The sequence below is a fragment of the Rhinatrema bivittatum genome, chromosome 2 (assembly GCF_901001135.1).
Source record: "Rhinatrema bivittatum chromosome 2, aRhiBiv1.1, whole genome shotgun sequence".
Classification (NCBI taxonomy): domain Eukaryota; kingdom Metazoa; phylum Chordata; class Amphibia; order Gymnophiona; family Rhinatrematidae; genus Rhinatrema; species Rhinatrema bivittatum.
The window spans coordinates 453,595,359-453,620,600 of NC_042616.1; the positions used below are offsets into that span (position 1 = coordinate 453,595,359).

Consider the following 25,242-nt stretch of genomic DNA (forward strand, 5'->3'; position numbering starts at 1 on the left):
CCCTCTTCCCTTCAGCACCAAAAATGGCCTAAAATACCAATCGATGCATCAGACCCATCCATGACAAGTAAGGTCTCTACCCCATTGTAACCAGGGGATAATGCATAGAATGTATTCATGTGCTTGTGCTGTTGCTCATGCTCTCAGTCAGCAAGTGATTCCCCATTAAGCACATATCCGCAGCTTGTAAATTATTTTACAGATTGCCACTGCTTAAGAACATAAGAAATTGCCATACTGGGTCAGACCAAGGGTCCATCAAGCCCAGCATCCTGTTTCCAACAGTGGCCAATCCAGGCCATAAGAAACTGGCAAGTACCCAAAAACTAAGTCTATTCCATGTTACCGTTGCTAGTAATAGCAGTGGCTATTTTCTAAGTCAACTTAATTAATAGCAGGTAATGGACTTCTCCTCCAAGAGCTTATTTAATCCTTTTTTAAACACAGCTGCACTAACTACACTAACCACATCCTCTGGCAACAAATTCCAGAGTTTAATTTCAGATACTTGAAAGATGTTAATGATCAAAAGACAACGACAAACCTTTTCCGAAGGAAAAAAATCAGCAGAACCAGGGGTCACGATTTGAAGCTCCAGGGAGGAAGATTCAGAACCAATGTCAGGAAGTATTTCTTCACGGAGAGGGTGGTGGATGCCTGGAATGCCCTTCCGGAGGATGTGGTGAAGACCAGAACTGTGAAGGACTTCAAAGGGGCGTGGGATAAACACTGTGGATCCATAAAGTCAAGAGGCTGCCAATGAAGAGTGGGTGACTCGCCAGAATGATGGCTACTGCCTGGAGTCAATACCCTTATTAAATAAACATACACAGGCTTACGGTGACTCCAACATCGCTCTAAGCTTCAACAGCAAGAGGAAATGTGGAAAAAAGGATTCACACTCACAAAGAGGGGAGTAGCTGGCTTGTTACGGCGGTTACTACCCCAAATCAAATAAGCCTGATACTTCACTTTCAATGCATATACAGCAAAGTTCTCTGATTCAACGGCAGGGGAGAAGAAAAACTGATACTTCACACATCCAGCAGAGCTCTCTGCTTCAACGGCAGGGGAGAAGAAAAGAGGGTTCGCACTCACAAAGCGGGGAGTAGCTGGCTTGTTACGGCGGTTACTACCCCAAACCAAATGTGCCTGATACTTCACTTTCGATGCACATCCAGCATGGCTCTCTGCTTCAACGGCATGGGAGAAGACTTATACGTCACGCATATCCAGCATAGCTCCCTGCTTCAACGGCAGGGGAGAAGAAAAACAACCAATAAGGGCTAATAACATAGTCTGGGTAAAACAAATAAGCATGGGTGCAGCTTGCTTATTGCGGCGGCTACTACCCCTAACGAATCAAGCTAGATATTTCACTTGGATGCAGCTCCATCACTGCTCTCTACATTAAAGGTGGGGGTGGAAGGGAAATAGAACCAAGAGCTAAGAGAAACAGATAAGTATGAGAGAAAATATGTGTGAAGCTTGCTGGGCAGACTAGATGGGCCATTTGGTCTTCTTCTGCCGTCATTTCTATGTTTCTATGTTTCTATAATTGTGCGTTGAGTGAAGAACTTTCTCCGATTAGTTTTAAATGTGCCCCATGCTAACTTCATGGAGAGCTCCCTAGTCTTTCTATTATCTGAAAGATTAAATAACTGATTCACATCTACCCGTTCTAGACCTCTCAAGTTTTTAAACACCTCTATCATATCCCCCCTCAGCCGTCTCTTCTCCAAGCTGAAAAGTCCTAACCTCTTCAGCCTTTCCTCATAGGGGAGCTGTTCCATCCCCTTTATCATTTTGGTCGCCCTTCTCTGTACCTTCTCCATCGCAATATATCTTTTTTGAGATGCGGCGACCAGAATTGTACACAATATTCAAGGTGGGGTCTCACCATGGAGCGATACAGAGGCATTATGACATTTTCTGTTTCTTTCCATTCAGTTTTAGTGTCCTGCATAGAGGTTTTCCCCCGACTCAGCCCCTCTTTTCCTGCGATGAAATTTGCTTTCGCCTCTGGTCCACAGAGCTTTCCCATTGGCTGCTGCTGTCCCAGACAGCCCTTCTCACACACTGCTGCAGTCCCCTTGCTTAGGTGAGATTTTTTTTTTCTGGCCAGGCAGGAAGGCGGGAATCCTGGACAGGGACAACAAAAGGAGGACTGTCTGGGAGAAAGCACTACATGTGACCACCCTAAATCAAAAGTTGTGAGATTTTATGATCCAGGGACATTTTGGAACTGGAAAAAAACAAAGATCTCAGGACGTACTTTAAAAGGAGTTTTCTGCACTTGCTAAATGCAGGAATTACTCAGGCTCTGGTCTTATGGGCTCATGGCACATGCGGAGCATAGAGAGAAGAAAACTCGAGCTTGGTGCTTATGTTGGTCTCCTTTTGCCCTGCGGTATGTTAGCTGTAATGCACCAGCGGAAGTCAGGCTGGCTTTTTCAGTGCCTGATGATGTCACAGTGAACTCTAGTTTTACTAAGAGAGATGAAGGAAGCCAAAAAAAAAAAATAATTAAAATGCAACCATTTGTATTATAAAAAGCAAACATACAAGGTTTTTGACCCAGGGCATGCTAAGTACTTCAGGGTGTGAAGTGAAGGAATCCAATGCCCTTCCAAGCTGTCTCACAGCAGGTTTGATCTAAGAACTCAGGCCTTTAATGTCATTCATTGCAGTGTATCCAATCCTCTATTTACCTTTGTAATTTGTTTTAGTTTATAAACAGTTAGATGAGACGGTCTGCCCAGCCTCATCCCCCCTTTTAACCAGTGTGCTGGGATATAGGATTCTTTGTTAGCCATGACTCTGGCTTTTCCTCCTCCCAGTTCAAGTGCCCCTGTTTTATTGTAACTTTTATTCACTTTTTCACTCTTCGCCTATTGTTCACGTTGATGTTAATGTTATTGCACCGCTGTTTATTGTAAACCGATATGATATGATTGGTATCATGAGTGTCGGTATAAAAAAAGCCCTAAATAAATAAATAAATAAATAGAAGCTGCTAAGGCAAACTGTAGCAGCTATGGGCAAAACACATAGGCTCCAATTCAAGATTTGGGCACAAAAGCCTGAAAGATCTGTTTTCCTGCAATGTCGAAGCAAGTTTATTTTCCTGCAGCTGTGCCTGAAACTGCTAAAGTTTAAGAATCAGCCACGTCACACAGCACGTTTTTGCCCAGGTTATTCCTGTTCCTGAAGTGGTGGGAAATTCAATCCCAGGGCAAAACCAAATGAGCCATATTGAATTATGTGCAGGGGACCCCCTTGCTCCTAGTTAGGGAATACATGGTATTGGAGGGATGATTACATTCCAGAGAGAAGGAGAATAATTTCTAGCAATGCCAAATTTTGCACGCAATGTCTAGGTTCTGCCAGTAGGTGGCAGTACATAAGCCCTGTTAGGGACATTTTTAGCTTTGAGCTTGCCTTCTGAGAGAGGAAGCAAGGTCCAGTTGTCCCAGTAGAGAGAAAAGAAGGTGATGAGGAGCTAGTTGGGGAGGGAGTTATCTCCCTGGTCTCCCCATTCTGCCAGGAGGAAGGTTCTGAAGCTGTTAAAGCTCTCTCCAGCTTCAGATCCGTATCTCGTGCAGGAAGAATTGCTGAAGACATGAATCTGAGGAGGGCAATGTGAGTAGAGAACAATTCGTGCTTTGACCAACTGGGGTCTGATGCTGGGGTCTGATGCTGCTCCTGCTCCAGAGCAGGAGCAGCATCAGACCCCAGCATGCATTTGAAAATGTCTGATTTGAGTGAGTCCCTGCCATGGGCTGTATCTGTTCTGACCTCCCAAACTGAGACCCTTTTACCCACAGCATTCGTGAGTCAAGCCTGTCTGTAGCAGCAAAAGAGGGAAGAGAGGAGTGGGCTTATTGGTTGCTGTCATCTGCTTGGATGTTACTATCCATAGGAGAACTGCACCTGAATTTTCACGTGATCTGCCGTTTTGAAGAAACTGTAAACGAAGTGCAAATTTTCTCTTTGTCATTTTTCTCAATAAAGAGACTTTGTTTGGGAGCCACATGCGCTGTGCCTCCTGTGCTGATTAATCTGCCAGCTTGACCAAGAGCAGGGAGACTCTGAAACTCGCCAGAGGGCCTAACAGAGCAATTCAGTCCCAAGTGAAAAAGAAGCAGTACATAGATGGATCTTTATTATTTTGTGAGGCTGAATGAGCCAGGTAGTTGCATGTGGCAAACAAACTGACTTGTGGGAGGGGAAGGGAAGGAGGATTGTTTGCTTTTGCACTTTTTTTTTTTTTTTGACTCTGCTGTTGTCTGAAATTTAATCCTGGTCCTTTGTTGGTTTTGCCCCAGCTCTTGTTTCCACTGCAATTTCCCAGCTGCTGGCAGAATACACATTTCTACCACTAGGGCTCATACTGACATTGCTGTCTCCAAGGTGACCAGGTAACTTCCATAGGGCTAATGGGAGGGGTTTTCTTTTTTTTTGTTGGTTTTTTTTTTAATTGCTGCTCAGTTTGCACAGGTAGACTAGACAGCTGGCTACATTGCTCTTGGGAGCTGGTGGAAGATTACACATTCATAGAAAGTTAATGCCTAGCTGGGGAGCCGCTTCTCCCTGTAGAGAGCGAACAATAACTCGTGACTTCCAAGACAACTCTGGCAGGTGAGGATGAGAGTAAGAGGAAGGCGGATGGGAGAGGCATTAGCATGGACACCTGATGGCAGGTAGCCCGGCCCCTGTTTGCTTCTCTCCTGTTGCTAGATCAGAGCTGGAGGCTGCACCTGCTGGAGACATTCACTGCGCAAGTTCCAGAGAGCCATTTGGATTCCTCTCCGGATAGTCTCTTCCAGGGCTGGAACTTCCTGGAGGAGAAAGAAGACAGATAGACAGAGCACGGACATCGCACTGACCGATTTCATTGGAAATGCACTGTGTGTCTCCTCTTAGCACATGCTGGTGCTAAGAGCAGTGTGGACAGGGTGGCTGGAATAGGGCAGTAACTTCTGAAGGTTGTGCCTTGCTTAGAAGTGAGATTTCGTAGATAAATCATTACAGGTGCACGGGCTTTTTTCAAAAGATAGTCTGTAATCGAGTTTCCACCCTGATGCTGTTAGGGAAGGAGGCAAGTCTGGTCACATCTCCAAGAAGCATACACCTGCACACAAATCTTTGCTCCTGCTCCCAGCAGCTCTGAGCATTTCCGACCGATGCCGTTTGCAAGCAGCTCTGCTATTTTTTGGATGGATTAGCTGCCCTTTTTCTAGGCACTCCTTTGAAATCTGAGGCTGGTTTTCTCTCCGCTAACGGAGGTGCAGTGCTGGAACAACGCAGGTGTCTACGCCCTTGCCATGGCATTCATCCGTGCCAGGCTGGGGCGTTGTTCTTCCTGTTTCTGGCTGGCAGTGGCCTTTGACATTTTCGGGCTGGTGGTTCTTCTCATCGGTGTCTTCATCAATGTCTATTTCTATGATTTCCTCATCTACGCGGGGGCCATCATCATCTTCCTGAGCCTGATCTGGTGGGTATTCTGGTACACGGGGAACATTGAGGTGCCCCCGGAGGAGCTGCAGGACGATGTGGGCCTGAGCCAGAAGGAGGCGGGCGGAGTGCTGGGCCTTGTGAGGAGGCTCTCCGGAAGGCTCTCCAGTAGTTTCCGAAACACAAAAAATAGTTCCCAAAGTTACATTGACTTCCCAGGCACCTCAGGACAAAGCAAAAGCTTTGGGCCAGAAGCTCTATCTATGGCATCAGCACCCCAGGTGAAAACAGTCTCAGCTTCTCTGGAAACAGAGCGAAGGGGGCAGAGCTCTCCCCGAGAGATCCATTCCTCCCCAATATAAACCCCCTGAGCAGCTGTGCAGTGAAAGGTAAGAAGCTTACATTTTACATAAAGACCTACTGTATGTATTAATTTCTTTTTGTTATTTAACCTTTGTGTATGAGTTAGATGACAATACAAGTATATGGCAGGACTACACTAGACAAGAATCTCCATAATGTACAGCAGCCATCTTACTGTATGTTTTAAAAACTGATAAACAGAAAACACAAGTAAAGGAACCAAACGAACTGCAGCTTAAATCTAGAGAACCACTGTGAACTGTCCAGTGTATAACAGGAGCTCCCACATCCACACGGAGTATCCAAGACACACCTGGACAACATATTCATATTATGTGAATTGGTATTCATGAGAAAATGAAGGTCACATACAATGATGGTTTGTTTTCACTGTTTTTCTGTTCCTTGTAATCTAAAAGCTGTATACGGGAAGCAATAGTAACATAATAAATGATGGCAGATAAAGACTAAAGTGGTTCCATCCAGGCTGCCCAGCAAAGGTGTTCAGGGTCTAACTGCGACTACTGTGCAGGTTATCTTCTCACCCTACCTTTCAGTTGCAGGATTGCAGCTTCAGCCTCTGTGGGGATTACTCCCTTGTAGGGATATGCATTTGTTTTTAAAATGAATGGTAATCTGAACGGAATGGGTATTTTCATTTTTACCCTGAAACGAATGCACAATCCCTCCAAAAAATTCTGAGACTCTTCTGATTCATTCATTCCAGAAAATAGTGGGAAACCAAGGAATTGAAGTTTTCCATTCCTGCAATTTCCAATACTTTATGTAACTGTCGCTCTCCTCCTGTGTCCGTCCTCACTGAGCAAGGAAAGAGAGAGCCATGTCTGACCACACCTCTCAGCCCCAGGTCTGTTATGAGCAGGGGGGAAGCTATAGTTCAAGGCCCCTGGGATTCAGATGGTCATTCAAACAAATGAAACGTTCTTCACAATGGATGTGGTGTTCCAACAAAATAAATGTTACTTAACATTCAGCTTCTTCAGGGATAAACATTTGTCAGAATACCTTTCCTAGGAGATGAATGCATAGCATCAATCTGTACATTCACAACATCACTCTCTCAGGATCCCCTTTAGTATTTTCTGACCCAGTATCTCCTAGTGAGTTGGCTTTAAAAGTTCCTTTACTTTTTGGGACACCCCTTGATACCTGACATCCAGTGCTTTGGTCTGCTGCATGGTAGGACAGTCTCCTCTCCTTACTTTTCCTTGTTGTACCTCAGGGGTGGAGAACCTCCCACCTGTGGGTCACATTTGGCTCACAGGTCAATCATATCCAGTCCACATCTCTTGCTCCTTCCTGCTTCCCTCACCTGAATCTGTGTGTGGTGAGAGCAGAGCAGGAGCTCATGGCATGTGGCCTGCACCTCTCCTCCCCCCCTCCCCCCTCCACTCAAATCAGCTGTTAGTGGGAGCAAAGCAAGGGCTCTTGCCGAGTCTCTTACTCCTCCCAACCCCCTTCCTCGCCCCTGAATTAGCTGTTTGTGGCAGGAGGCAGAGCAAGAGCTCCTGTAATATCTCCTAGTCTCTCTCCCAAATCGGCTGCTAGTGGCGGAAGCAAACCAAGAGCTCCTTCTGTGCCTCATGCTCTTCCTACCCCTCTTTACCTCTGGAACTGGCTGACCCCTAGGAGGAAGATGAAAGCTCTGTCCACAGAGAGGCAGTAAAATCATTAGAAGCAGAGCTGAGAGGGGACCATCAGAAGGGGCAGGCGAAGCAGGCTACCACGTGGGGTGCCCACGCTCCTCATCTAGGGACAGGCACTCCGTGTCGCAGCAGGAGCTCCTACACAGCCACTGGAATGCAACCCACGTCATCTCAGCGGGGTCCAGGCCAGATGCATCATCTAAGGGAGCCTGTTCTCTGCCTGATTCCCCCCCCCCCCCCCCCAGAGTGCTGCTTGGCCTGGTGACAAGCTTGCTTTTCTCTCCCCCCTCCCAATTCCCTGGGCTCAGAGGGTCCCCTTTCTCCCCCAGAAACAGCTAATGCAGCCCCCATAGGGTCTCATGACTGCTAATATAACCCCTCATCTATAAAAGGTTTCCTACTCCTGCCGTACCAGACAGACACACTTGCTTTTCTCCCTCTACAATAATGCCTGGGTGGCACTCGACTAAACTGATTGAACAAATCAGGGTGTGAACGCCTTTCCTCCAGAGATGTCAGTGGGCAGATGACTGGTTTCCAGATGTGGTACTGGTAAACCACAAGAACACAGAACTCTAAAACAGGACTCTCTTCTGGTAGGAACAGAAATCCTAAGGGTAAGAGCTATCGTTTGAACAAGGGGAACTCTTACACCTTCACCAGTCCTTTTCCTTAGGACTGGAGAAAACAGCAAGGGGGAACATTTATTTATGTGTTTATTTTGATTTCTTTGACACTCATTTCCAGAGTCTCTGAGAAACTTACAAATCAACACAAAAGAGAGGTTCAATAATTCCTTTCTCTCTTCTGCTTTCTAAACTCTATCCCCAAACAATCAAAGAGAAAGAACTCACAAACTGCTTCTTTTGGTAAAATAACTTCCCTCTGGACACACCACCAGATCATATACCATCTGTGACCCTCCTGAAATTCACATACTAGAGAGAGAGAGAGGAAACATGACTGCACCCGCCTTCTGAACTCCAACTCCTACCTTCCAGAACACTCTAGAACAGGGCTTCCCAAACCTGTCCTGGGCCCCCCCCCCCCCCCCCCAGCCAGTCGGATTTTCAGGCTATCCACAACGAATATGCATGAGATAAATGTGCATGTCATGGAGGCTCCGTATATGCAAACTTATCTCATGCATATTCGTTGTGGATATCCTGAAAACCCGACTGGCTGTGGGGGCCCCAGGACAGGGTTGGGAAGCCCTGTTCTAGGGGGTCTCTATACTCACCACTGCAGTGTTTCCCAGCCCTCTCCTGAAGGCACCCCTCGCCAGTCTGATTTTCAGGATTTCCACAATGAATATGCATTACATAGATCTGCATGCCCTGGGTCTCCAAAGTATGCAAATCTATCTCGTGCATATTTCTTATGGATATCCTGAAAACCTGACTGGTTAGGCGTGCTTCCACGAGAGGGCTGGGAAACACAGTTCTGGACTGATCTACTAAGGCAACCTCCCGAAAGGGGCGATCTAGAAAATGGGTCAGATCACTTACCTACACTGCAGGACATGTCTAGTTTATTTATTTATTTACAGTCATTTATATTCTGCCACGCTCCAGATAATCTGTTCTGGGTGAATTACAACATAACGCACACATAATAGAAACCAGGACATTATCTAAAAACAGTAAGCTAAGTCATTAACAGCAACGGCATCTTAATCATTCTCAAATGGTTCCCGGAACAGAGAAGCCTTTAACCTGTTTCCTGAAAACTCTGTTATCCTTTAGCTGAGGATAAACTACTGCACAGGGCCGGTGCCACCCAGGAAAACCCCATTTCCTGGTCACCTGCAGCCAAGCAGTTTTTACTCCTGGGACAGTTAACCAGAAGAGTACTTCCACTGATCGCAAGGCACGGGTCGGTACATACGGTGACACTAAGGCGACCACCTACGCGCGTCCGCGGGCCTCGCGCGAGCAACGCACGTGTTAAGAAGCCACGCGCCACGAGCGTACGTACCCATATGTGCGTCAAGAAGGAGGGGGCGGGGAAAGGGCGGGGCATGGGAGCGCGTCGGCTGGTTATCCACTTAATATTACTTCTGGCCCTAATGAGGAGTGAGTCTGGAGAGCTGGGGTTTTAGGGCGTTTAGCCCAGCGTGAGGGTTTGGAATCAAGTGGGTGCAGGATGAAGAACCAGAAGGGTCTTGAAGGCCTCGATATGAACTGGGCAAACTGGTGGACTACTTGGAAAAACTCTTTTTTTTCCTCTTGCGCGAGCATGTTTAAAAGCCGCCTGCATCCGCGCGTAAAAGCCGCTAAAGCTCTAGCCAAAATGCGTGCAGGAGGGCTCCTTTAAAAGAGACACGCGTGCTTGCAAGCAGAATTTGAAACTGCAGTGCCTCTCTGCTCGCGTGCCAATGCGCCCGTTTATTGGTGCACGTACATTCCTTCTAAAATTATCCTGTGAATCACGTGAATACTCTGGCCCTTCCCCCATGGATAGCTTTAAATGTTAAAGATAGCAGCTTAAACTTCAGCCTTTGGGTAACTGGCAGCCACTGGGAGAGATATGATCTCTTAATGGGATCCCAGTTATCAGAGGGGCAGCTGCATTTAAAACCAATTGTGAAGCCTTTAAAGGAGATTGCGGGAGGACCCATATAAAGGGCATTGCAATAATCCAGAGTGGAAAATTCAAGAGCCTGTATAACTGCCCTAAAATCATCCTTTTCTAAAATAAACCTTAGTCTTCGCAACTTGTGAAGCTTCTAAAATCCTGATTTAACCACCCTCGCTAACTGCTATCAAAAGGAAAAATCCAAATCCATCTGCACCCCCAAATTCCTAACTGAAGTTTGATTTTTTTTCCCTAAATCATTTTTATTAGGTAAGACGTGGAATCCATAAGCCAGATTGTATAACAATTTAACCTCCAAACATCCAAAGAACAAAGTAATAACATCATCATCAGAACCATCATAAACCAGGTATAATATACTTGTGCCTTACAATTTTTCAATATAGTCCCTCCCCTCCCCTCACCCACAAAACCCCCAAAGGTTTCCACCCTCTCTGCTCCATCTGCATTCATAACCAGCCATAAACACACACACACATCCCTTCATCCCAAGCCACCCCCTCCCCCACACCTCACACTCATGTCCAGCCCTTTGCTTAGTAACCTTTGTTGATTTCCGTTTTGGGGAATTTCCCAACCCTTCAAGTTGTAATTTCTTGTTGGAAGGCAGTGAGTGAAAGAAGCAGTGTCAAGTATTCAAATCATTTTCAGACACTGCAGGAGTTAAGTAGCATACATCATAGCTTTCCATTTGCATAATGACAGACATCTGCTGGCTCCAAACAACAGCAGAGGGAAGCCCATCAGATATCCATTCTCTCAAAAGAGCCGTTGCAATCAAGCAGCATTGCCCTTTGTTCATTTGGGGAAACAAATCTTTCAATTTCCATTGTCTCCCAATAGCAGTATTTCCCCCTTTTAAAGGCAATAATACCTGTACACGCCTACAAGGACAAAACAATATTTTGCCAAAAAGTGGATAATTTAGATCAAGTAAGAAATAGATGCCTAAACGATCCCACTTCCCTTTGACACTTGTGACATTGTAGATTGTCTACTAATCCCATTCTTTGCAAGCGAATCCTATCAGCTTGACAGTGATATAGAATTTTATATTGCATTTCTTCATAATGTATTACAATCAGAGCTTATGGTGTCCCTGAATAGTACTTTACGTTCTGAAAGAGTATATGGCTCTCCAGTTTCACGCTGCCAATAATCCGCCAGCCCCACTGACATCTGAATCTAGATTACTTGTACAAAATTTATACCACTGTGATTTCGAATTTTTCCCCCCATTGCTATCCTTTCCATCTCAGTTGACCAATGTATTTCTAATTGAAGAAACTCTGCCAAGAGTCCCAGAGAATGAAAATAGGGTCTCACTTGAAGAAAACCACAGAAATATTTGAAGGAGATAGGGAATACACGTTGCTTTTGTTGAAAGTTCATGAAACAGCACTGCTGTTTTATCCATCAGCTGTAGAATAGAAAGCACTCCCCAGCACGTCCATTCTCTAAATACCTGGCTATCCATCCCAGGCCAAAAATGAATATTATTCTGAGTAGGCAGGAAGATAGACTTCTGTGCCAACATTTCCAGTTTCTTATGTATATAACTCCAAGCGAGCATCATAGACTTTAATAAAAGATTCCCCCTTACTCTCCAAGGCATAGAAGAATCTGTAAGACGGATAAGTCCCAAGAGGGAATAAGGAGTGACCATCTCCTCCCCAGCTGGTTTGCATCATATTTATATTATATTTATGTACAATATACTGCCCAACACAGTGCATTTCACATGCCAGATTAGAATCATGAAAATTCAAGGCATCATAGCCAACTTTTGGCTGTCTGTTCCTCCATAAGAACCGAATGAACATAGATTCCAGAAGGGCTGAATCAGCCAGTGACTGCCAGCATGGCAACATCTGTTGAGGATACAACAGTTTGGGGAGTAATGCCATTTTGAAAAGATCATTTCTGCCAAATAAAGAAACAGGTAAATCCTTCCATCAGTTTAGTTGATGAGCAAAACCGGACAAAAGGTCCCATAAAATTAGATTCATGAAGAGACCTTCAGTTCTGGAGAATCCCGACTCCCCAAGTATTTAATCCTGTTAACATTCCACCGAAAAGGAAAGGGGCCACTCCATTTGTTTACCAGTTCTGGATTGAATGGCTTAAGCCTCTGCCTTGTCAAAATTTATGGTGAATCCCGCAAAAGATTTAAAGGAAGAGAAACTACCCAGAATGGGTCTCATGGCTTTCATGGCATCATCCAAAAAACAGCAAAAAATACGTAGGGGAAAAGACACATTTTAAACTCTTTACAACCAGCTGTAATCCCAACAATCTCATCGGCTTGCCGAATCCCGATAGCCAAAGGTTCGAGTGTAAACACAAAAAGGAGAGGCGATAGAGCGCCCCCCTCCAAAGGAGCAGTACATATTGAAACCAAAAAAATTGGGGCTAACTAGATAAGGGTTAAGGGACAGGGAGAAGGGAAAAGGTAGGAAGGGAAGTTAGGGGGGGCAGGGAACTGGGATAGGCCTACTCGCATCGCTGTGTGTTGTTTTTTAAAATCCCCTCCCCCTGCATGCGTGAGCCGCAACCTGCCCACACGTGCCTGCGTGGATATTAAAATCCAGTGCAGATGTGCGGTTCCCAGCGCGTGCACACGGACGCAGCTGTTTTATAACATGCATGCGTCGCCTCGTGCATGTTATATAATACGGTTCCCTCGGGCACATGCGCACCAGGTTTTAATATCTACAAGTGCCTGTGCAGGCGGGGACGCAACTTGCGAGGCGGGGGGGGGGGATTTTAAAAAACAACACATGGTGACGCAAGAAGGCCTACCCCAGATACCTATCCCCCTAACTACCCTTCCTATCTTTTCCCCTTTCCTCCCTGACCCCTGCCGAGCTGTCCCCAGTTTTTTTGTTTTAATCCTTACTGCTCCTTTGAAGCAGAAGTAATTTCCGCACGCCGGCTGGCTGCCAGCGCACGCTCTCCCAGGACAGCATCTAATGGCGCTATCCCAGCCGGCCCCTGCCCCCGGCCTGCCCGTACCCTGCCCCCAGCCCTCCCCTTTTTGATCTGCTGGCGCGTCTGCGTGTGGCGGCAGATACGCGCGTGGCCCGGGCTGTTTCTAAAATGCACCCGGTGTGGGCGTGGCCCTTCCACGCGCGTATCTGCCGGATTTTACGCACGTCGGCATTTGAAAATTCAGGTGGAAGAGAACAACTAGCCTTTAAAGAAAGTTAAGTGATTTAGAGAAGTTCTAATGTCCACCATTTCCTTCCCGTGACTCTCTGACGTTGAAGAGATATGCGTTCTCTTTTGGGCCTTCAACAGATTTGTAATCCGAAGGATCTCCGCATCCCGTTGCTTCCTCTTTTTATCACATAAGCCAATATTTCCCCCCTCGTGACAGCTTTCCCTGTTTCCCACAGAATTATAGGGGAGACTTCGCAGTATCATTAAACTGACAATATTTCTTCCATTTATTTTTCAGGAATTCACAAAATTTAGTGTCTTTGAACCTGGATTAATTCTCCAAAGTGAGCCTGCATTTCTTTGTAATCCCACTTTTAAGATAACACTCACTGGGGCGTGATCTGAAATTGTAGTGCTACCAATATGAGAAATCCCTACCCTTGGAAACAACTTCTCAGATATTAAAATATTATCAATTCTGGAATAGCTTTTATGTGGCTTGGAGAAGAAAGTAAAATCCTCCGGGTGAAAAGTCCTCCCAAATATCAATCACTCCCAATTCCTGAACTATCTGTGCATCAACTCGGCCCACATGATCCCCCCTGATCCGAAAACTGTTGCTCAACCTCTGTCAGTCGCCGGTTCTGTGACTCCAGTCCTGCTTTAATTTCATCTCTGGTTGATTGGACCCTTAATCGTCGATCCTCCAAGGCTGCTGACACACTCTTGGACAGCACCTGAACCATTTTGTCAGACACCACCACTATGGCCTTCTCAGTTGCCGCCTTAGGGGCGTCCGGTGCCATTTTGGATTCCAGCTGCCTCCCCTTTTCTCTCACGGAGTGGGGCATCTGAACACTCATTCCCCCCTCTTCTTTTAATAGCAATTTTGTCCATTCAACTCCCCACATTCAACAGAGGGACCCACGAAGCTCACAGTGCAACTTCTCGCTATGCTGCCATGACCGGAAGTCCTGAAGTTTGAATTGTAGAGTCCAGCCCCTCTAAGGACGATTGTTTTGGGAAGCTGTCACCACAACCCTTGTAACTGGAAGGATTTCTATCTTTGACACATCCAGCGATAAACTGTTGGCACCCATCCGAGCTTTTACTCTGCTAAAAATGTTTCCAATAGAAACAATGGCCTTTTCCGCTGTCCCTGTTATTGGACACACCAGCTGAATATTGTCAGTGAAGAACTTAAAAAAAAAACCTCCCAGTTTTTGTAACAAATTACCAAGGGGAGCAGTTAGAGGTTGAATAAACATCGGTGATAAGGAAAGACCCTTGAGGGCCCCCAAAAAACCACTGGGTCTCAGGTGGAGCTACAGTCTCCCAAGCAAACCTGCTGCTCACGACCTGCCAAAAATGAGGAGAACCAATGTAATACTGCACCCTTGGTAAAAGGGTCACATTAATTAGTAAAGAATCCTATAGTTATGCTTGGGGCTGTGACTTAGCTAAGGTAATTCCAGCTGAAGTCAAGTATACCACAACATTTAGTTTGGCTGAGGTTCACAGATCCTCAGGTCAGTCAGTAGGGCGTACCTTGGGAATAAAGGGGAAAATCCAGCTGAAAAATATCTATAATATTTGTACGCATCATCTTCCAATAGTTATAAGCTACAAAGAAAAACAGTTTCTCTCCTCACTGCTATTCTTCCAACATAATTAGACTTTGTTTCGTTCGTGTGGGATGATCCTTACCGGTGTGTAACAGCCCTCAACCAAACGTTTAAAGAAAGTTTACTTTGCTAAAGAAAGCAACTGTCATTTTCATGAAGGCCTCAAAGGTAACTTCCCACTTGCTGATGGTGAACTCGCTGTAGCAAATAATAGCCGCGCACAGTAAATAAGCAGAGTCGCTGGGGTACAAGGTCAGCGGGCGGCGTCCGTGCAGTATTCTGACGGGGCACAGTGTGGGGAGGGGGGGGGGGGGAGAGGATAGTAAGGCAGAGGGTTGTTCAGCAGGAGGGGAGCTGAAGGGGTTCAGGCCCCACTGCGAGAGTATGTAACCAGCCTGGGGCTAGAGGGAATGTGCGCAGACTGCGCGTGTCTGGACAAGACTTACAGGCGAGGAGGGGACAGCGGAAAACTGGAGGTCACAGACAGGCTTAGAAACGTGAGGAGCGGGGAAAAACGTGGAAACCTTCAGGAAAAGAAGCCGCAACTGGGTTTCTTTTATTTTGTCTTCCCTCCAGGGCCTGGTAAGGAAAGTTTGGGGGAACAACTGAAAAGAAACTGTCAGGTGAAATATTTTCTTCCAGAATAAAGAATGAACTTTTTTTACAGGACTATCTAAAATCATACTGCTGCTGCTCCCCTTTGGGCCTACAAATGCTTTCTAAAGGGGAGGTTATCAAGTCTTCAAGCTGAAGGTACTTTAGGTAAACATTTACAATACCAAGCAAATATACGGTACATCTCAGCCTCATAGTAACGTAGTGAATGATAGCAGATAAAGACCAAAATGGGCCATCCAGTCTGCCCAACAATTTTTTTCCTTAAAAAAAATATATAAAATTATTATTATTATAATTTTAAGGGTGGTATCAACTGCTAGATGTAATAATAAAGTTAACCCATTTCTTCATTTCCACACTGAACCAGGCCACAGGTGAGTAAGGAATGGTGCTAAATAAATAAATAAACACATGACTAATGAATAATGTTGGATCATGGAATGGTATCACCCCCCCATGAGCAGCATGGTGTTAGAGCTCTGTATGAATATAGTCACAGAAATAGCTAGACCCTTGTGTTTGATTCTCATGGCCGTGTCTTTCTCTCTGCTTTATTTTTTTTTTTAGGGCTGCTGGGGGATCGCAGCTTTAACCTTCCAAGGCTGAAGCTGGGGCCAGGGAGATGCAACAAGGAGTCCACAGCAGGGGACATGCTCCTCCTTTCTCATGGGACTTACACTCAACAGACGCGAGTCTATCAAAAGGGATGATCACCACAGAGCGTCAACACAAAGAGCCCCTTTCTTCTGCAGCCCCTGTAACTCACCTGCTGCTTCTTGCAACCTCAGTGTTCGAAGGGGACTGATGCATAAGACTCTTAGGGAAAGGCTAACTCTGTTTACATCCTTAAAGTATTCTTTTGTCAGATAAAGATGGGTTTTCTTTTTATAATGCCTGTTACTGTTGCAGCCCCTCGAGCTGAGAGATGTGACAAAATGTAAAATTTTTTTGCCTTTTTTTTTTTTTTGGAAAATTTTAGTGTTGGTGACACAGGTCACTCCAAATTACCTCTAACATAGAGGCAGCCTCTCCCAAAAGAACTCCTTCCAGGGGCCGATGCAATAAAGTGCATTTTGAATAAACTAGAGTAACACCCGATGCAATTAGGGGATTAGCGCATCTATAAAGCACACCCAAAGAAACACGTAGCTAATGGCGCCCATCACATGTAAATTCCATGTAGATGAGGATATTAGTTATTACCCCCTGATACAATAAATCCTCTCGACAAGTTTAATGCCAGCCCCGAGTCATGGGCCTATGAAAAAAAAATAAAAAAATACTGTTCTCTGTGGTTTCTCCACAGAGGAGGAACCACAAAGAACAGTAGATCTACTAAAGACCTACTAGAAAATTAATGAAATGGATTGATTATATTAAAAAAAAAATTCTGGCCGCACAGTATGCATGCTCCAGGCCAATTTCACCCCTTGCTATTGTACGTGTATATTGTGCATCCATTTCATTAATTCTTTAGTTGATAGTGTTCTCTATGGTTTGTGAGCACCCATAGCCACGTCTCCTGGGTGCTAGGGATGCACAATTTCTCTCTAGCACGTCCCTTTTAATGCATCAGCTTATTTAAATATAGCATTGGGTGCCTAGGAGAAGTAGCTGTGCGTGTATTAAAAAAAAAAAAAAGGTGCCCTGTTTGGATACACGTCTTATTGTGTCGGTCTGCCAGTAAGGGATGCTTTTTTTTTTTTTTTCAGAGAAGGCCGGTTTGTGTCAGTGGTAGAGTTGCACAAACCACTATAGGCTTCAGATAGGCCACGAAACCTTCCTCAGCAAATGATAGCGTTTGGTTAGTAGCAACTTAGGCCAGATTCAGGAAGACAATCTGGAGAGGGCAGATTTAGGAAATAACAAAAAATAAATCACTCATTCAAAGCTTAAACAAACAAACAAATCTCTTCTCAAGATTAGTATAGATTAGAATCCCCCCCCCCCCCCGAAAAAAAGAAAATAATTTCTTAAATTGTTTTCGTTGTCAGTTATGAAATGATGGAAGTTTTATTTATGACATAAATTCAGAGCCAAAGCAAAAAAAAAAAAAAAAAATCCTTGCTACTTTGTAAGGATAAAAACAATCCATCAAGAAGATCATTCCACTTACAATCATTTCTTTTGTAAGAACATTCTGTCTACAGAACTTCTATTGTAAGATGGATTCTGCTGCTAAGGACTTCTGTGCCAGCTATTAAACCTCTTGTTACAAGAACATTCGCCTCCCTGGACACTTGTTACAGGAAGGCTCCTCCTAGGGAGCCCATGCTTCTCTTTTTCTGTTAGCCTTGCTGTCTCCAAGAATATAACTCCTGTCCCGCAGGAGTTTGCTGGCAGTGCTCTGCTCGTGGGGCTCCTGGCGTAAGCGCGCATCGCTCATGTTTTGCGTGTTGCTCTACCTGCTCTGTTGAATCTGTTGCCATGTGTTACTGATCAGAAACCTGCGAGAGCGTCGCCCTGATGTGGTCAGAGTATATCAGGACAGCACAAGCAGCTTAACAGCGACCTTGACAGAGGGGACTGTGAAAACACACTCACTATTACAGACAAAACATTACAATTTCAAATGTAAAAATATATGTAGCCATGCCAAGGTGAAAAATCAAAGAATGCTTAGGGCCAGGTTAAGTGTCATGGGCACTGGCAATTAATTTCCAAAAGAGACTAGAGGTGTTTTAGTAAAATAGGAGCCTTTACTGTTAACTCCAGTCAGAGCCGGCGGAGGCACTAAGCGAGCTAGGCCTGGATCTAGGGGGCCAACCATTAGGGGGCGCGAGTCATGTGGGGCCGCGAGCGGTGGCAAAGAGGAGTGGAGATTTGGTGGGCCACAAGCAGTGCCCAACCCGCTCGAGGCCCAAAAAACCACACGCTCGGTAGGAGTCGAGGCCTCGACCAGGGAGTGGTGGTACAACCGGGGGGGTGGGGGGGTGGCGGGAACAAGGCAGAAGGTGCCTAGGCCGCCTAATCCCCTTGCACCGGCCCTGACTCCAGTATTAGGACAGCCTGACTGCAAGCTTCTCCCATAAATGCCTTGCAGCTTTTTTCCCCCAGCATCTCTAGTGGCTCAACAAGCACGTACAATCGGGGCCAATTTTTTGGGTTGTGTGACCTGTGCGATCAAACAAGGCACCATATACTGTGTGCACCAACGTGTCTCTCCCCCCCCCCCCCCCCCCCCCAATGTAGCCATAGAGCTGTCGTTGCCAACACTCCTTTCCAGGCCCATGGGGCCGAAGACCACTTTCTGCTGCAAGCCCTTTCCCCCACAGTGCCAAGGAATAGCTGCTGTGTCTACCGCTCCCCACTCTCTCATGGTCCGCTGGCTAGAGAGAAGCACAAGGGCTGGAAACCTCTAAACACCTCCTTCTATAGTGCTCCTCTGTCCCGAGCGGTTCGGTTTAAAGGTCAACTGTTTAAACCACTTTGGGCCGGAGAAGTGCTGGCAGCAGAAGGAGGTACCTAGAAGTGCCAGGCCTCAATGTTGCTCTAATGTCTCTGGGCAAAACCAGGTCAGGCGGAGGGACCCAGGGAAGGAAAACTTTGGCTGGGAAGAAGAGAAGAGCGTGAGCCTCTGGGGCTGAGGGGGTAGGTGGTAAGAAAAAGGAAGGGTAGCTGGGGGAAGAAAGGATGAAGGCTGCTAGGATTCAGGGGTGGAAAGGGGGTTGCTGTGCTAGAGCAGCCCACTGGTAGGTAGGTATATAAAGGGCTGGGCTGGGCGTCAGTGCAAGAATGAAGGATCACCGAGGGTATCAAATACCCTTGCATTGGCCCTGGAGCAAAAGTCATGGAGAAGAAGCAGAAAATGGAAAGGAGATCCTGGAAAAGGAATTAGGACAAAACTGATAAGAGGATCACAGGAAAAAAGAGATCAAGACCAATGCAATTAGAAAAATAAAATGGCCAGACCACAAAGGCAGAAAAAAAATAATTTAATTTCCAGTTTAGTGAATGGAATATGTCATCTCTGGGAATGTGCATCTCTGATATCTTTGGTTTTTGCACATTATAAGAGGACATTAATTTGCTTTTTTGTCCAGTGGTGCACTGCGTGTAGAGTCTAGCTTCTTGGAGTTTCCATTTGTTTTTGTTTCTATGTTTTTATTTCTAGTTTGTGTAACATATTCTGTGTGTGGGACAGAGGTGAGGAATTCTGCTTGTGTGTAGTATCTATATAGGGCTATGTAGCAGTCCTACTAGTTTGTTTTCCTAATAGTTGGTGAACTGATGTTGTAGGGCCTAGTATAATATTTTCAATGCTGCTTTTTTTTTTTTTTAGGAAAAGTGGGGGAATTCGTGCTGTTATGGCATGGAAGATTTGCTATATAGATTCTAACAGGCCGATGCAATACCGATGCACTAAAAATGTGCATCCAAACCGGATGCATATTTTTTTTAATACGCGCACAATCATCTCTCCCGGGCTGTTGCGGCTCCGGGGCTGGTGTTAATTTTTGAGTATAAAAATGTCCAGCTTGCGGTATCTTTCTGCATTGGACTTACTAGCTAATAGCCTCTTCATCGTGCATTTACATGTGATGAGCGCTATTAGCTACGCACTGGTTTGGATGCGCATTTTGGACGTGCTAATTCTGGTGTTGCATTGGGCATAAGTCTAGCGCATCCAAAACACACGTCCATCTGCGCATTCAGCAGCACACCGACCTTAGCACCTGACATTGCATTGGCCTGTATGTGAGTTTTTGTATAGGGTATTGCTTTACGTCACAAAGTATCTGGTACTGGAGAGAGTTTATGTTACTTTTACTGAAGTGACACCAGAATTTACCTTTTTTTCTTGTAGGTGATTTGTAAGGCGAAACATTTCTTCTCTGTACCAGTTGTTGCAGGAGTTAGATGTAGTGTGTGATAGAACTTGAAGTGCAGGATTGATATTGAGGGTTCTGTCACATCCTGTATGAACCCTCAGACTTCAGTGGTGGTGTCTGATCTTCCAGGTGTGCCTCAAGGGATCAGTCCTTGGCCAGTTCTTTTCAACATTTTCAGGAGCAACATAGCAAAAAGATTGTCAGAGATGTGAGAGGCTGGCATTTTTTACCTGTCTGTCCACTAGGTGGCAACATTGGTCTTTCCCTGTTCTAGCTGTTATGTCAGGAACTAATTATACTTCCCAAACAGCACAGAGGGAACCAGTCACTCTGATTTTTCTCCCTTTCTGTGTCTATGGTGATGATGAAGGGTCAAAAGGAAGATGCACTGACGGGCAGAGATTTGGAAGGAAGAGGGATTTCCAAAGATTGCAACAGGGAGGGTAATTTTAAAAAGCATTTCCACAGGCAAAAAGTGTTTACCCTCAGAAACGGCTGATATGCGGGTAAACGTACGCGGTTGTGTCCTGTTCGAACCTAAGTTTACCCGGACTGAGCAGAGGCCTTGCTGAGGGCAGGGCTGGGGAGAGGTTTGCACTCGCACATGTCCAATTTTCAAACGTGAGCATATTTAGCACTTGTGCGCATAAAGTAGCACGATGTGAATCCATGTTATTTTCAAAACTGCGACTTACACGCATAAATCGGGGCCCACAAGTAAGAAAGGGGCGTGCCAGGGGCGATCCGGGGCAGGACCAACATTTACACACATACGTTGCTATTGTAAATCCTGCTGCAACCCCTCCTTAATGTACAAGTGCGGTACAGATAGGCGCATAAACTTATTTTTACTCTTTGGGGAAGGAACCCAGGCTAGCTCTCCCCTTCCTTCCCAGATGCAGGTTCGTTAGACTTGGGGATGCGAGGAGTCCTCTCGGTTCCCAGAGCGGGATGGCTAATTCTCTTTCGATATCCCGGGAAGAGGGGGTACTTTTCTATTTGCTGTGCACTGAGTGCCAAGTAACCACGCTGGAGTCACTGTGTTGGTGTCCAAAAATAATTCTTTATTGAAGACAATAATTAGGAAATGGCACAACTCTGCTCCACTCTACTCGCTGCACAATGAAATATTCTTTTACAATGCACTCCCTGTTCTGTAGGCGTAGGAGGGAGCGCTAGGGGGCGCTCCTGATCCGGGGAGAAGTCTGCCCTTGGTCCTCGGAGAACCGGGAGAGGAGCTCCAAGGAAGCGCCGAGGCAGGTGAGACGAAGTCCCGTCTGGGCTGAGACCAGAAACCCAGGTCCCCGCCGACCTGCACAGCCTCGGTGAGGCCAACCATGCAAGGTTGGTCTCTGAGTGGTCCTCCGACCACTCCAAGCCCTTTCGGACCTGCCGCTGGGTAACGGCAGAGGCGGCAGGCCAGACAGAAGACAAGGGTGGACGAAGACTCTGGAGCATGAAGACTCAGACGAGAACTTGGAACGTGGAGACTTAGACGGGGAACTTGAAAAGACTCAGACAAGGACTTGGAAGTTGGAAGGACTCAGACGAGGATTCAGAAACAAGGTACTGAAGTTGAGGATTCAATATCAAGTACTAGGTTGAGGCTGCGACGCAGCGCACCCTACACAGCCCACCCACGGGGCTGGTCGCGGACCACACTGGATGCGGGGCAGATTCCAGACTCCAGAAGTGAAGCAAGTGAGAGGAACATGTCTCAGATACTGTAGAGGCCTGCACCGGGGCGCGCCCTACACAGCTGCCTGTGGCTGGTCACGGACCACGCTGAAGCAGTGCAGGTTCCAGCAGCGTCTAACACATGTACGGAGCAGGCACAAGGGAATTCGACGGCCGGAACAAGATTCAGGACACGGGACCAAGACGGGACTTGGCTTAAGGCAAGGATAACCCTCTGGAGACTTGTGCTGCAGACGAGAAGGCAGGCCTTGTGCCACGAAGCGCCCTACACAGCCCGCCGGTGGGGCTGGTCACGGACCACGACATGGCATGCCAGGAAGGGTGGCGAAGAGGAACCAGAGGTACAGGACATCAAGGCTGGATCACGGAACATCAGGAACATCAGGACTGGATCATGGAAGATCAGGACTTGGATCATGGAACATCAGGACTCAGACTCAGGATACAGACGAATGGACATCAGGAACATCTGGAAACATCAGGAACATCAGCAGAGACCAGGAACATAGACGACAAGGGATCCCATGAAGAACATAGAGAGATGCCGGGCAAATGCCAGAACGAGGAGTCCTAAGGAGGACTAACCCCTTGCCAAGGCAAAGAAGGAATGACTGCAGGGCCCTTTTATAGGGCTGAAGAAGGAAGATGCCCAGGGAGGAGTTCCAGGTGGGGCCCTGGGCATATCCGGCCGCGGACCCTTTAAATCTAAGAAGGAGGCGCGGCTCCATGCCTATGGAGCAGGAAACAGGAAACAGCAGGACCCTGGACAGCGGCCATGCTGCCGCTGACACCGAGCAGGAAGAGGAATGGGCCGCAGGACAGGCCCCGGCATTGGAGGCGGCAACCTGCTGCGGAAGGCTGGCTGAGGAGCGGCTCCAGCCGCAAGGAAGACCGGGGACAGTGGCCTCCGGGCCGCGGGGCAGGAATGACGTCGGTGGCTCCTGCCGCTCCGGAGCACCAGCCGTGCCGAGCACGAAGGCGGCCTCCTGGCCGAGGAAAGACATCGATGGCGGCTCCTGCTGTGCCGGAAGGCACAGCAGGAGCCGCCATCCATTCTACTCTAGTAGAATAGCTAGTGCCCGGGGATGGCAACGGCCTCCGGCCCCGAGGTAAGCGCCTGCTCACGGCTGGGCCTGCGAGCAGGAGTGCAACCCTCCCAAATCTGTGCAGGAATATCTCAGTCTGGCCAGGGAAGTTCCTACCATCTAGGGCTTGGAAACATAGGTTCCCCAGGTGGGCAGTGTCCTTTGAATGGGCAGAAGCACCCCTTCCAACTGGCAAGAATACTCTATTTTTGTCTCTGCACAGAAAGATAAATTTCTTTCACTCCCCAAGCACTGATGTTAGGCTTTGCCTTTTACTCACAGTTAGCTGATTAAACCCTCCTTTGATCTTATTGCAGTCCTTAGACTTCTTCTTCGAATCCCTGATGGGAGGGATCCATTGGACCAGGAATTTTTGTGTTCCAAATCAGGCAGGAAGGGCAGTCAAAAAAAAACTTCCTCCTGAATATTGAACTTAATCTTTACACAACTGAGAATAACACTGAGGTGACTCCTTACAGCAGGTCACTGTCACCCCCTTCCTCACTGAGGCTATGGGGGCAGGTCTTCCCTAACTTGACCAAACCCAGACACATAGCTCCTCGTTCCCTGGGCCCAGGAGCTGAACAGGTTCCAGCAAGGTCCCTATCACTTTAAAGTTCAAATTCCAAAAAATGCACTTATAGGGATAACTCCTACTAGACAGGTTGTGTACTGGCTGGGCAGAAACCCTCCCGACCCTGGCCAGGACCACCAGACAGGGCTTGCTTGGCTCCTCTAGCTGGGCCTGCAAAATAACAAAAGCTAAGCTCCTCTCTACCTCTGAACACTGTTCACAATTCAAAGGACCACCTGCCTAGCTGTAGCAAGGACGTGGTTATATACTGCTACAAGTGGGCTGGCCATTCCAGACTCCATAGAAGGAGAGTCTGCATTTGGATTCCATTATCCATTCTACTCTAGCTAGTGGACTGATACCAAACACCCAGGACTTACTGGTAACTTGAGAAGAGGCACCGCCATAATGATGTGCATATGTATTTTACTTGCATATATTTACTTCTGCTCAATATCTGGTGTAAGTAATCATAAACATCATTAAAAAAAAAAAAAAAAAAAAAAAAGACATGTAGAGGGTCTGGGTGCAATGGGGGAACTTCAGGCTGAAGAGCCAGGAGGGTCTTCACGAGCTGCAGATGGACTAGGCAAACTAGTAGACTAATTGGTAAAAGTGGTTATTATATTGCTGCGCACATGTTATAAAATCCCCTGACTTACAGGTCTAAAAGCCAACTTACAGTGGGTAATAGCATCAATATGAGTTGCGCACACTTATCTGGCTAATTTCTAACTTATTCTCTTTCGGATAGTAGAAAGACTAGGGGCACTCCATGAAGTTAGCATGGGGCACATTTAAAACTAATCGGAGAAAGTTCTTTTTTACTCAACGCACAATTAAACTCTGGAATTTGTTGCCAGAGGATGTGCTTAGTGCAGTTAGTATAGCTGTGTTTAAAAAAGGATTGGATAAGTTCTTGGAGGAGAAGTCCATTACCTGCTATTAAGTTCACTTAGAGAATAGCCACTGCCATTAGCAATGGTAACATGGAATAGACTTAGTTTTTGGGTACTTGCCAGGTTCTTATGGCCTGGATTGGCCACTGTTGGAAACAGGATGCTGGGCTTGATGGACCCTTGGTCTGACCCAGTATGGCATTTTCTTATGTTCTTATGTTCTTATTCGGCTAAGTGACACCTTTCTTGCTACTTAGACAAATTTGAACTTAATTCGAATAAGTAGCGGCACTTATCTGGCTATATTCCAATTTATCTGGCTAAGTAAGGCTAAGCAGCAGGCCTACATAGCCAGATAAGTCTGAAAAGTACTATTTGTCCATCTAAGTAGTGCTTTTTGGACTTATCTGTCTATATGCATTTATCCGGATAAGTCTGAACTTGTACAGCTGATGGTTTTTACATATACGAGTATTTGTGTGCACATATGTACTCATATTTTATAACCTGCGCATATCCTTTCTGCTTTGGTTATAAAATGCAGTAGTGACTTTACGTTCGCCCATATACAAGCATAAGTGGGCAGACGCGAGCAGTTTTGAAAGTTAGCCTCATCATCATGTTTGAGAATTCAAACATAGGCATGCAAATTTTCCCAAAAAAA

At 46.3% G+C, this 25,242-nt stretch overlaps 1 long non-coding RNA gene across 1 annotated transcript; it reads left to right on the plus strand.

Moving 5' to 3' along the window:
• The first annotated feature begins 4,496 nt into the window (after positions 1-4,496).
• Positions 4,497-17,711, plus strand: LOC115084940. Its single transcript, XR_003854679.1, has 2 exons — positions 4,497-5,846; positions 16,058-17,711. It is a non-coding gene; the product is annotated as an uncharacterized LOC115084940 (long non-coding RNA).
• Positions 17,712-25,242: the final 7,531 nt, after the last annotated feature.